Source organism: Penaeus japonicus, unplaced genomic scaffold (assembly GCF_977035675.1).
Source record: "Penaeus japonicus unplaced genomic scaffold, GWHDUDI00000001_assembly GWHDUDI00000012, whole genome shotgun sequence".
Classification (NCBI taxonomy): Eukaryota; Metazoa; Arthropoda; class Malacostraca; order Decapoda; family Penaeidae; genus Penaeus; species Penaeus japonicus.
This window is the reverse complement of record NW_028234414.1, coordinates 24,683,261-24,688,260: the sequence shown is the minus strand read 5'-3', so window position 1 is coordinate 24,688,260 and position 5,000 is coordinate 24,683,261. Positions and strand designations below refer to the sequence as shown.

General features: G+C 47.0%; 2 protein-coding genes across 5 annotated transcripts in view; both read left to right on the top strand.

Annotated features, from left to right (window-relative positions):
* The window catches only part of LOC122261914 (uncharacterized), a 677,613-nt gene that overhangs the window by 410,547 nt on the left and 262,066 nt on the right, over positions 1 to 5,000 (top strand). The window lies entirely within an intron of this gene.
* The window catches only part of LOC122261750 (uncharacterized), a 102,416-nt gene that overhangs the window by 96,014 nt on the left and 1,402 nt on the right, over positions 1 to 5,000 (top strand). The gene's annotated exons all lie outside the window — the stretch shown is intronic.

Below are 5,000 nucleotides of genomic sequence, written 5' to 3'. Positions count from 1 at the left end.
ACCCTCCTAAGACGTTGACCATCGATTTGGGACTGTTAACACCTTACACGAAATCAGTAAAAGTTTTCCGTTGTAGTGGCGATGGGCGTCAGATGTGTGGGCGGCCGAACGTGGGCGGGTGAATTTTTTTTTTTTTTTTTTTTTTTTTTCTCACTGCTTTGTTCCCTTCCTTCCTCCTCCACCCATCCTCTTCCCTTCTCCCTCCTCCCTCCTCCCTCCTCCCTCCGTTTACCCCCTATATATATATATATATATATATATATATATATATATATAAAAATCTTTATATATATATATATATATATATATATATATATATATATATATATATATATATATATATATATATATATATATATATACATACATACATACATACATACATACATACATACATACATACATACATACATACATACAAACATGCATACATACATACATAAATACATACACACACACACACACACACACACACACACACACACACACACACACACACACACACACACACACACACACACACACACACACACACACACACAAACACACATATACACATACACATACAAACAAACATGCATCCATACATAAATACATACATACATACATATATATATATATATATATATATATATATATATATATATATATATATATATGTATATATAGAGAGAGAGATAGATAGATAGATATAGATATATATATATAGATATATACATACATACAAACATACATATATACATATATACAGACAGAGAGAGAGAGAGAGAGAGAGAGAGAGAGAGAGAGAGAGAGAGAGAGAGAGAGAGAGAGAGAGAGAGAGAGAGAGAGAGAGAGAGAGAGAGAGAGAGAGAGAGAGAGAGGGAGAGGGAGAGAGAAAGAAAGAGAGAGAGAGAGAGAGAGAGAGAGAGAGAGAGAGAGAGAGAGAGACAGAGAACTTTCTTTGCGGAACCCCATTTATGAGTTGTTGAAGCCATTGGGAGGAGAAAGAAAACATTGTAGAAAATGAAGGGAGGTTTTGTGGGCGGTCCTTGTTGCTGGGATGGGCGGAGTCTGTTTTTGTGGTGAGTTAGAGAAAGGCAGACTAGGCTTTCTTCTCTTACTTTGAATTGTATTATATATACTTTTTCTACGTAATTGATTATTATTTTTTTTTTTTTCGTTTGGTTTTCAATAGTTTCCTTTCCTTTTATGTGATTATATTTTCTTTCATTCCCCCTCTTTTATCACGTTCTTGTTTTCTTTCCTTTTTTTTTTTTTCTTTTCTTTTCTTTTTGTCTTGTTTTCTTCTTCTTCTTCTTCTTTCCTTTTCTTGTGTTGTCCTAGGTCTGTTCCAAGAGTCCTTTGTTGACACGACAAACGGGGAAACGAGACAGGATATATGTTGACTCTGGGTAGGATATCATTAAGTGTCATGCGATCCGTGTTTAAGGATTTTTGTTCTTTTCTTTTCTCTCTCCTTTCGGCAATTTCTTTCTTTCTTGTGTTGGAGGGAGATAGTGATGGAGAGAGGGAAGACAGAGGAAAAGGGTGAAAGGAGTAGCGAGGATTAAGAAAAAGCGAAGTGAGAATAAGTATAATGACGATACAAGGAGATGAAAGCAGACAAATGGTCATAAAAAGAAAAGAAAAAAGAAAATGAACATCATTATTAAGAAGAGAAACAAGTCATAGATGAAAATGAACTAAGATAAAGACTCAACGAAAACCGAATGAAATGGGGAAATAAAGAAGGAAAATTCATATAAATACGCAAAGCAAGGAAGTTCGTGACAAAAAAAAGGCAATGAAGAAGCAGAGGGCGAAGGATGCTCTCATTCATCTCCGGTCGCAGCCTCACGTCTTAACGAGCCCACGGCGAGAGGCGATCGCTCTCCCTGTCACGCAAGCACGCTAGGGATTGCCTGTGCAAGCTCTGTGCAACAAGGCGGCGGGTGAATGCATTTTCCCGCGCGCCGCATTGATGAATCGTGGGAAAAGTGGCGGGGGGGAGAGGGGCAGGGGAAGGTGTGTGTGTGTGTATGGAGGGGGGGGGATGCGTGTTGATAGCGCCTGCTCTGTGGTGGTGATCATCACATTTGCGGCGGTGTGGTGAGAGCGTGTGAGCGAGTCTGCGCCGCGAATTTCGGTCGCGGCGCAGCGGCGACGTTTAAGCGCGTTCTGTTTCCGAACCGCAAGCGGCACGTGGGGCCTCGGATTCGGCGTCGACGGCTGCGCTTGCGGGAGGGAAGAGAGAGAGAGAGGGGGGGGGGGAGGGGGCTTTCTGCTTCGCTACGCTTGATTACTTGCTTGTTTGCTCGCTTGCCCAATTTGGTGTGCCTTCTTGACCGCTTTGTTTCCCGAGTATTTTTACTTTTTCGAGGGGGTGGGCGTAAGTTGACATCTCTTGAAGGAGGAGTAGAGGAGGGGGGGTTGTAGAAGGCTGTGTAGGATTTTTGAAGGATATCTCTTCTCCCTTTCCCCTTCTTCCTCCCTTCTCCTCCTTTCTCACTCTTCTCCCGCGTCTCATTTCCTTGCATTCCCTCTACCTAATGAGGCTGACGTAGTAGAAGGAGGGAGAGAGTTCCTTATCCTCTTTCATTTCTTCATCTCTTTTCTTATTTCCCTTCCTTCTTCCCATACCCCTGCCCCTAGCCTCTTTCCATTCTATATTTCCCCTATCCTCTGCCTCTTCTCTTGCCCCTTTTCCTCTCGTAATATTGGGGGGAAATGGGGTTGAAATCATTCGGAAAGTGGTCATCTGCATTCTTTTTTTCATTATCGTCTACATCTTCTACTCGTCTGCATCATCGTCTATACTCGTCTGCTTTGTTTTCCTCTCTTTTTCATCGTCTCTCTCTATCTCTCTCTCTCTCTCTCTCTCTCTCTCTCTCTCTCTCTCTCTCTCTCTCTCTCTCTCTCTCTCTCTCTCTCTCTCTCTCTCATCCTCTTCCCCTCTACCCCCTCTACCCCTCCCCTCTGCTAGAACCACCTGTGAATCAACTTTATGACTCGAGTAAACCAGGTCACCTCTCCCCCTCTCCTACTCCCCCCCCCCCAACCCAGCTGATAACGTTGCAACTGCTGCACGATCCTGCTGTTATTCTCATTGCTGTTGATGCAGTTGCAACGGCTGCACTTGTACTTACCGAAATGGAAGGCCGGAGGTAGGGGGAAGAGGAGAGGAGGAGGGGAAGGGAGATGGGGGGGAGGAGGGAGATGGAGTTGGGGGAAGGAAGGAGGGGGAAGAGGGGAAAGAAGGAGGGAAATAGGGCTGAGAAGGGAGGGGGCAGTGGGGAGAGGAAGGGCGTGGGGAGTGGGTCGGTATGACCCGGTAACCGTCTTGCTCGTTTGAATAATTTTAGATTTATGTCTGATTATCTCGCCACGCTACCAGACAGACAGTTGGCTGGCTGGCTGGCTGGCGTGATTCGAGGGCCCAATTTCGGAGCGGAATTTCCGAAATTATTATTTTTATTGTTGCATTCCGACTTACATAATGGAGAAGGCACAATGGCAGAAGGCAGGGTGGTGGGGGAAGGGGTGGGTAAGGTTGGGGGTGGTTACGGGTCGGCGGGGTATGGGTGCAGGGGGTAGGGTGGGTGGGGTGAGGAGCTGAGAGTGGGGGAAGGGCGGTGGCAAGCTGGGGATCGGGGCAGGGATGAGAGGTGGAGGGGTGTGGTGAGGTGGGGTAGGAGGGAAGGGATAGGTGTAGGGGAGCGAGGTTGTGAATGGAAGAAGGAGCCACAGGCGGGGGAAGCAGGAAGACTGGATGAATAGAAGATACGCGGGGAACTGCATGAGAAAGCAGAGAGACATTTTCTCAAGGAAATGCACGCAGGAACCGCCATATACGCACCTACGCGCGCTTGCTCATGTAATACGATCATTACAGTCACATTCACGTTGACATGTACGTTCACATACACGCGCACACACGCACGCACACAAACTAACTAAAAAATAAACATAAAAATTGAATGACTGAGATATCAGAAAGATATGAGATTTAATCACGGATAATCTAGTGAGAAATAAAAAAGGAAATGGAAATACTGGAAGAAAAGGGAAAAAAATAGGCGGGTGGACAACCTCCTCCTCCCCACCCCTTCTCCTCTCCTGTCCCAGCGTGCCACTTCCCGCAGCTCTTAACTTTTTTGGCCGCTGTCAATACATTTTTTCCTCTTTTTCTCGCTCTCTCATCCCCTCCCTCCCGACCTCCCTACTCCCCGTCCTCCCTTCATCTCTGCCACCCACTCATGCGCCCTCCCTCCTACTTTCTCACTCTCCCTCCTTCCCTCCCTCTTACCCTCCCTTCCTCCCTCCTTCCCTCCCTCTTACCCTCCCTCCCTTCCTCCCTCCCTTCCTCCTTCCTTCCCTCCCTCCTACCTTCCTATTCGCCCTTCTTCCTTTCGCTCTCCCTCCTTCCCTCCTTTCCTTCCTCCTACCTCCCCATTATCCTCCTTCCCTCTCTCCCTCCTCTCCTCCTACCTTCCCACTCTTCCTCCTTCCCTCTTCCTCACTTCATTCCTCAATAGTCTCTCCTCTAGGAAGGAGAAAGGAGAAGAAGAAAAGATGGGTAAGAAAAAGAGAAGAGGAGAAAGAAGAAAAAAAGAGAAGAAGAAAAAGACGACGAAAGAAAAATGAGAATATCTGGAGGGGAAGGAGGAAGGGGATCAGGATGGGGAGGGGAAGGAAGGGGGAGGGGGAGGGGGAGGGCAAAACAAGCCCTCCTTCGTCAAAGAACAAGTAACAACGTAACTGCCTAATACCCTGTGGTTTCCCCAACGGAAAGGCATTGTCGGGGCGGGTATGCGAGGTGGCGGGGGGGAGGGGGAGGGGGGGGGAAAGTAGAGGGGGGAAGGTGAAGGGTTTGGTGTAAGGGGTGGTTCATGTTCGTTCCCCACACCCCATCCCCCGTCTATATCCTCTCGCCTCCTCTCTACCCCCTTCTCCTTCTCAACCCTCCCCTTCGCTCCCCTCCCCTCCCCTCCCCTCCCCTCGCTGGTGTTGTCCTTTGT